Genomic DNA, 9,254 nt, shown 5'->3' with positions numbered 1-9,254 from the left:
CACCTTCCATTTTTACATGCAGCTCTTAAAGCCCTCAATATAAAGCAATCCTATCACCCCAGAGGTGGCCAAGCGCAGACAGCAAAGATGTTTATCCGGACGGTCCTTCTTTTAGCCTAAAGATAACTCACCCAAGTGCCTTCAAAGCATTTGTTCACAACCTTTTCTTTGAGGTGCTCAGTGATCACTGACAGATACTTTCCAATCGTGCATAATGACAGAAACCACAGGTTACAGTGCCATTTAAATCCCACTTAGTAGTTACGAGTAGTTAGGCGTAATTTAAATTTCAATTAAACTCAACATTCAGGACTCATTTCAAAGCCACGTGGGATAACAGCCTGCAGAGTTGTTTCACATTAACAGTTAATGCGGATATCAAGAGTGGAACTGAGGTGATTTTCCAGATTGGGCTGAGTCCAGGTGTTGGCTGAGATAATTTATGACCGAGGATTGACAGGTCGTTAAAAAGTAATATGGACGCCGGATAAGAATGTGTGAGACACGGCGAAGTTGGCAGCGCTGGCTCAAACATTTGCACTCTATTAGCTTTGATTGTCTTTGCTTGAAGCCAGTGCCATAATGAAAATGTAACAGATGGCTTTTCTTTGGAGTGGACCAGAGGATTGTGTGCCATGAAAGCCGGTGTGAGCAAGCGGAGGATTGCTGCCGTCCATCCTGAAATCAGTCCCGTGCAAGACACATGCAACAACAGTCACAGGGCAACAATACAGCCAAACGCGACTCAACACAGGAAACACTTGGCTGTTTACAGGAAGCGTTCAGTGAAGGAATTCTGTGGATGTCTGTATGCGGTCACAAGTGACGACTTTTCCTGATTCCTGAGTTCACAATAATGAACAGACATTCCTAAGATAAGTTGAACATGTATTTCCCCTCAGCTGAATTTTTTCATCATTTTTATAAAAGTCAGATTTAACTGCTAGAATTGTCAACAGGTGGTCCCTGTTTTGTGGCTAAATTTGTATCCGAATATCCCGAAAATTTTCTGCATCTCTTACAAATTTCCTGTTTACCCTTCTCTTCTATATAAAGCTGCAGATTTCTGAAATGCTAATGAAGTGTGCGGATGTTTGCTTGTATTGTTGTTTTGGCAATTAAAAGAACACTGGTAACCTACTTTTGTTATTGTCCTGCAAGAAAACACTTCAGCATCCAAAGTGCACAGCTTAATCAAATAGCGCGGTTAGCGGCTACAGTCACAACATGACTCAAAATGTCACAATGAGATCCGGCGGGTGTTGCTTCCTGGCTTCAGAAATGTGTGACATCTTTACGAAAATAGTTAAAAGTGATCTAAGCTTTGTTTTGGTTAGCAGACGCCTAAACCTAATGTGATCCTCTCCCTAGGCTGCTCACACTTGAAATATCTACTGTACATATCAAGATCAGGGATTTGCCAGATTAACTTGTCATTCTTTAAATCATCAGGACCACTTCACTCAAATTCTCTGGGTTATCTAACGCCTGCAAAAAGATATGCTGCCATTTTCTGCATGCCATTCTTAATCTATTGTGAACTCTCTGAAACACCGTGCACATAAACATGTTTGAGGTTATTTAGGGTCCTTTACTTTAAGAAATCTTAAACAAAGTGTAATTAATTGCATTTGCACAAGAAACCTTGCATTTAACTGGTATTATAAGCCTTTTAGCTTATCCTGTAGCTCAATAAATTAGGTTTTGTCTTTTAACGACAAAATCTTGACACATGTAAAGTCTGTATTATCATTAAATATGAACTCCAGCAAAGGTTATTTATTTATTGTTTTTAATTCTGTGCTTGTTAGGGTCTTTTCTCTTGGATGGATAAAGACAAATCCCAAATCTATGGCATTGCTGTTGGCTCATATGAAAAAAGGGGATTAATTTCAGAACATTTCACACTAATACAGATGAATGTCTGATCTTACAGATGTTGTTCTCCATAAATAAATATTCACACTTTTACTCATGACATTCCAGATAGTTTTGGTTCCTACTTTTATTTATTTAGAAGAAGAATATATTTAAATATATTCAAAGTGCTTCAAAAATAAATATGGCAGTGTAGAGATGTACCTGCATGTAAACTAAGGTTGAAGTATAACATATAAGAACTTTAATTTAATTATTTTTGTCACAAATAAACATTGAGACAACTTTAATGATGAACACATGGGATTTGTTTGTCTGCATACTTGCATCATGGCTAATCTTTTCTTTGTAGAAAAGAAATACCCCAAAAATGAGTGAAAAATCCTGGGTGTGGGACTTCAAAAAGATGGAAAAAAGATACAGCCAGTGTCAACTATTCAAACATGTACAGTGTCATCCATGTAAATAATAATAACAATGATAATAAAATTAACTTCACAGCTCCTAGTAAAAAATAATTACAACTACTGTCCTGAAAAAAAAAGAAAAAAGCTTTAAGGGATAACACAATGCCAACACCATCAACCTAAAAGATTGACAAGAGGCTCACACTTGGCAGAGGGGTTATCTGGGGCAATCAGGGCTGCTGTGACAGCTCAGACACTCAGACAATCACTGCATTATGTCAGTCTCTGTGGACACATCAAAGGAAAACAGGTTGCTTTGATGAACGACATGAAAAGAGACGAACATGTTAGGAGGCGACCCTTTGCTTAACCAAGTGATAGATAAATTCTACAGTTTTAACTGAGACTATACTACAAACTTACATAGTCAATGTGATCGAGTGGCTTAGATGGTAAAACACGGAGGTAGTAGACTTGTGATATGGGATCACATGATGATATCCATTAATATCATTGGTAAAAACAAAACAAAACAACCAAAAAAACATTTCAGCCACATAATGTAACCCTCGTGCTCTCTTATGGGGTCCAGATGACCCCACCCTTACATTGATGTGTGATGCCATGACAAAGGTGGACAGGATTTGATGTCTGCCACAAAAATCCTTGAAAAAAAAGTTCAAAGATGATCTCACTTTTAATGTAAACATGTCTAGGATAGCACAGGGGTTAAATTGACATTATGTAAAGCCCATGTTGAAAACACAAGTTTGAAATAATATAAAAAATGAATAATTGGACTAAAGCAGGAGTCTGCAACCTTTAACAGTAAAAGAGCCATTTGGGCATATTTTCTACTGTTCAAAACTTATCCTATTTTGTGCATTCATTACAATGTATTTTTTATTAAAAAATATATGCTTCTTTTGTGGCATGAATAAAAACAGAAATATAAAAAGAAACAACCTTTTTTTCAACATGGAAAATTCTATTTTACGTTTGATAGAAGCTCAATTGATTTCCTTTCAAAATAAAAGAGGCCTTATGACAGTGCAGCTCTGGATAACATGAGACAATAGGTCCTTTAAACTGACAAAGAATCAGACTTTTTACCAAAGTTTTGCTAGTATTTGAAATTGTATTCTGGAGGAAGCATAGTGCAAACAAAACCTCCTTAAGTCAACAGGGATGTAAAAACTTTTACCTTCGCGGTGCACCTCAGCCATAAATTTATAAACTTAACTGATCTAGATTAAATAAATGCTATTTTAACTTAGCCAGATAGCCACTTTGGAGAGGTAAAAGAGCCACAAGTGGCTCCAGAGCCACTGGTTGCAAATACCTAATATATTACATTGAATCCAAACAAAATTTAAAGGTTTTCCTAAAAAGTAAACTTATATCAACACTGCTTCCCTTGCAATTTGCATAGTAAACAAATAAAAAAACTGACATATATGTTGTGGAAAATATACAATTTGAGCTTTCAAAAATACATCCAATAGAACCTATTTGGTAAATGTTTTCCTTCTGTCTTTAGATATTTATCCTCTTGTGTCATATCTGCAAGAAATACACCAAAATGACAGAGTCTTCATTCTGGTCTAAAATAATGTCTATATATATATATTTTTTTTTTTTTCATAATCATCATTTATTTATTATTGTTAGTTTCCAGCAGCAACAAGATCAAACTCAGAACACGTACAAAACCTTCTCTGCACCCCCATCTCCCTGTCAAGTGCTGATCCTCCAGAGATATTGTACAACAACAAATAGGGGAAATCTTTTGAATATCTGCTCTCCTCACAGTCTAATCAGTGGCAGAAATCTTGTGAGGCTTTTTCTCCAGGTGGCTGCTGATATTAGCTCTTCTGACAGAACCTTCCGGGCTGTATGTTTCACTGCCAGTGCTGAATGTCTTTTCAATTTGCAGAAATGCTTTTAAGTTTGACTCATCACCTTTAACTTCACTGTACATCCTTCTGGTGATGTGGTTTCTGCAGAACGGGGGGGTGGAAATGGCATTGCAAGGTTCACACGCTCCTATGCACTTGAAAATACCACTCATCAGGTCTCGGAACAGACTGTTTTCCACCACTGAGCTATTCTCAATTTGATGAAGATACAGCAGTCATCCACCCTTACAGTATTGTGGCAAGGGATCAAACAGAGTCAAAAGACTCTTAATGAAAGGATTTTGGTCTCCAAACTGCTGTCTTTCCCTCTGTTACTGTTGCAGTTGGAGCAGAAAGGGTTAGTTTAGGAATGGATGGTTTGATTCCTATAGATTCTGTTTTTTTTTTCTTATCGGGAGCAAGTCATGGCTTGATCCAACAGGCGTAAAACAAGACCAAATTGTGATTAGACAGGTGAGAGATAAGGAAATGTTTTCTGGAGGAGAAGACAAACTCGGAAAAAGACTGGAGGCTCACAAAGGTTGAGCCTGTACTGCTAAACGAAGAAGTTAACAATCATCTTTTGCTGGAACTCAGATCAAGGGAACTTTCCTCTGTATTCTATTCCTGTGGCATAACGCAACCTGAGCATTTATAGAGCATTGAGAGTGCATGTAGTTTAGACTTAAAGATGCACAACATACTCTAACTTGTGCAGGTCAGAGTATAAATATGTTAAAAAAAAATATTGAAAATCAGAAAAATCATGGGACTATAGTCAGTAAAAATTATTAAAATTGGTGCTTTGAATGTACCGGTTTTTGTCTTTATAAGTGGAGCCAGGAGAGAATTAAATGGCAATAAAAAGAGGCCCTAAGAGTGATTGGTTCTTTATGAAGAGCACAAGAAGCAGTTAGGGGAGAAAAGCTTCTCGCTCTCCCGCTTTTCATCCTGGTCCAACCTCGTCTTTTTAAGTTCAAATTTGCATGTCCTAGTTCATTCTTGTCCACACTCAAGACTTTCATGGGGGTCTGATGTCAAGCCTGTCAGCATCACGAAACTGATGCTTTCAGTCACCTGTTGGAGCGCTGGGCTCTCTGTTAAACATTTGGTGGTTTGATTACATTTTCCATCAATATGCGACTAATGCACTGTGAGTTTAGGCATTCCAGTCGGTCGAATGATGCCTCGGTGTGAGCAGTTGTTGATGTTAGGAAGAAGACTTTGATTGTTTTCAAAAACTGAAGTTGTTCACACTTTCTGCCTGTTGAGAGTTTGAGCCGGTTTGACGGCTGTGTCAGACTCCGCCCCCCACCATAGATCATAGACGGGATGAGTCCTGTGGAGAAAAAGGATTGATGGATGGATGGTCACAGTTCACATCTGTGAGGCAAATTCACTGACGTTTGACCAATGAAAAGTATTTATGAGAACTTGTCAGCAAACCTCATAAATCCACATGAAAATCATCACTGAGAAAGAATCACAGCTAAAGTGAACTCTCACAAAACTTGAAAAGAAAACATAGAACTTAAAAGCTCATTAGACGGAAAGTAATGGAATAATACCATGAGATAAACCCAATAGAAAAATACCAAACACAATTAAAATATTGACATATTTGTGTCTCTTTGATGCTATGTCACCATATCCTATTATGAATTATTTTTGCACCGTTCAAGTTAAATAAAACAACCAAGCCATCTTTTATTTTTTGTATTCTTCCAAATCTGTAAAGTCACTGTAAATTATTTATAGACACAGAGACTACAAAGTTTAAACAAATCTGTTGAGTATTTTTCCTTCTGCTTATGTTATGAACAAAGGGAGGAAAAGAGCAAGAAAAGGAAACTTCTTTAAGGAGACATTATCTTTTACGATGGACTTCAAGCACCCTGAACAGAATTTGTTTCTGTTTTATGGGAGCCGCTCAGCTGGGGTTATAAGGACCATTCAGCGACATGAGTTTAGAGACCCATTATTCTGGCTTTTATATGAACCTCAATGAATCGCAGATGGAAAGAACCTGACATTGGAAAGAATTCCATATTATTTTGGGTATTTTCCTATTATGTGATGGTTTACAAAAACTTGCAAACTCAGTATTTGCAGATGTTTTTTTGATATTTTATTTGAAAGAAAAACAAAAGGGGTTAATATAAGTGTACAGAAATACTTGAAACTTCTTTGTAAAGAAGTTATCTGTGAAAGGAATTTAAAAGAAGAATGGTGATGGGAAATATAAACAAAAAAGAAAGAGAGCCAGCAAAGGATACGCTGTTCTTTGTACTTTTGGCATGTTGGCAGGACTTGATGAATGGACGTGTCTGAAGGAATTGCGTCTCCTCTCAGGAAACGCCTGACCTCTCTCAGTTACGTAGCAACTAGGCTTTTGGGTGTAAGGGATCGTATTTCACATCATTTTTATCTAACAATGCTTGCAGTGATAAATTTAAAGTCGACACAAGTTCCATTGAAAGAGAGGGGTTACTTTTTAGCCGTTCTTTCACTATTAACACTTCAGATTACGTTTGAGGTCAACAGAACGGTTCCTGCTGTTTGGTTTTCCTAAATCCCAGCTATTGTTTTTCTGGCATTTAATTTGACACAACCCATCCAATACAATGCTTCAATACAAACTCTTTCTACACAAAACACATGTTGCACATAGATCCTCACTGTTTGATATCACACACAAATGCAAAAAGATTGCATGTTTTTATCTTTACACTTTTTTTATGTTTGATATTTTTTTCACTTATATCTTACACTAACAGTGGGACTGAAGAAAAGACAGGAAGCAGAGCTGGAGGTAGCAGAGATGAAGATGCTGAGGTTCTCTTTGGGAGTGACCAGGATGGATAGGATCAGGAATGAATACATCAGAGGGACAGCACATGTTAGAGGTTTTGGAGATAAAGTCAGAGAGGCCAGACTGAGATGGTTTGGATATGTTTAGAGGAGAGACAGTGAATATATTGGTAGAAGGATGCTGAGTCTAGAGCTGCCAGGAAAGAGGTCTAGAGGAAGACCAAAGAGGAGGTTTATGGATGCAGTGAATGAAGACATGAAGGTGGCTGGTGTTAGAGTGGAGGATGCTGAAGACAGGCTTAGATGGAGGAAACTGATTCGCTGTGGCGACCCCTGAAGGGAAAAGCCGAAAGGAAAAGAAGAAGAATCACATAAAAAAAATAGATTGTTTTATTTCAAGTAATTTTCAGCAAAATAATAAATAAAAAATACATAGACATAAAATCTATTTGAGATAATAATTCATAAACTGAAATAAAATAAATAAAAAAATTATGCTTATCTTTTTGACATCACAATTGCTCCAAATCATGAAGAGACACATTTGTACTCATACATACACATGAAAAAATTTAATCGAATACATATAATGATTGTCTGATAAAGTTTCATCAATGTTTTGAATCTTGAAATGTTTTATTAAACACTTTTTTACACAGCTGCCATAATCCAATACTTAAAATCTATTTTAAATTAATCTTATATCAGTGCAAATGCAGATTATTTATCAAATAAAAATTCTAATTTCTTATTGTATATCAACAGAGGACATTATTACACATTTGCAGAAATCATTTTGAGACATCACACACTATGCAGAAAAAACTGAATGGTTATTGATCATTTACAAAGGATATTAACATGTACATGCAACAAATATGGAATTCTTGTTGATTATTTTCAGAAAAAGTTATTACTCTGTTTAATAAATAACTATTACACATCATTACTCTTGAATACAAGTTGTTTTACTTTTAACTCTCTGTCAGAAAGGCCTAAATCATTGAGTTTGGTTGAACCATGTTACTCACCTTTTGTTGTTAGTACAACTGTTCTGAGCAATGGTCTGTTGTACCAGTACAGGTGGCAATCCATGAAGTCTGTGATGGTGGGCCATTAAGATGAGGAAGAAGTCCTGTTGCGAGTGAAGCACGGGGGACAGGTGCAAAAACTTGGGTCTGGTAAAGAGTTTGGGTCGGCCATAAAGGACCATCTCAAAAAAATAAAAAAAAAAAAAAACTATTCAGCATCTCATGAAGGGGAAAAAGTTCTATGTCAACACTGTTTACAGTGCAGGTGGGGAACCATTGACCTCAACTGTGGAGTTGAAAGGAATACTTTTAAGATTTCTTTCAACCTGCCAACAAGCCCTCTGTTGTGGAAGAAGAGACGGAGGACCAGGAAGTGGGTCAGTTCATTCCCCAGGCTGAAATCACAGAGGTAGTCATAAACCTCCTCGGTGACAAGGCTTTCAGGTTGGTTGAGGTCCGCCCCGAGTATGGCAACTCTTCAGAGACTGTTGGACTGTCTTAGGTGACTTTTACAGCAGTGTGTGAAAGTTGAGGGGACTGTTTCAGGACGGGCCCCTTTTCAAGAAAGAGGACTGGAGGGTGCTCTCCAACTCCCCTTCCCTTGGAAAGTCTTCACTAGTGTACTGAAGAGAATGGTCAAATATCTGACTCTGGAGGAAGAGTATGTTTTTATGCAGGTTGGGAAACAAGCCGATCAGGGCTTCAAGGAGTGGATGAGGGTTCATGGGAGTTTGACCATTCTGTACATATGTGCTTTGTGGATTTGGACCATAGACATATATTACTGGACAAAGCATGGTGTTGACATCACCCATAGAAGATGCCTTACCTCCTCCGGCCTTCACAAAATCAGGCCAGGAGGGGGTTAATTTATCAATTGTTTCAACGTCAAAGATTTGGAGAAAGCTTGTGATCTTGTCCCTTTTGTCACTGGTTCTGTTCATTATTTTTTTGGACAGACTTTCAGGTCTAGGGGATTTCAGGATTTTGTCTACTTTTTACAGGTGATGTTGACATGCTTGGTTCAACAAACCAGGGCCTTCAGTGTGCAATAAGGGGGTTTACAGTTGATTGTGTCAAGCTAATATTCACGACAAAAAATAGTTATTTTTCTTTCCAGAGAACTGAAGAGCTCCTGCCTCAAGTGATTAAGAGTTTGAGCATCTTGGGGTTTTGTGCAAAGAGATTCAAGGTTGGTAGATACAGCAGCTGTTGTGGTGCTTTCACTG

Source organism: Oryzias melastigma, linkage group LG10 (assembly GCF_002922805.2).
Source record: "Oryzias melastigma strain HK-1 linkage group LG10, ASM292280v2, whole genome shotgun sequence".
NCBI lineage: Eukaryota > Metazoa > Chordata > Actinopteri > Beloniformes > Adrianichthyidae > Oryzias > Oryzias melastigma.
Note: the sequence above shows the minus strand (reverse complement) of the source record.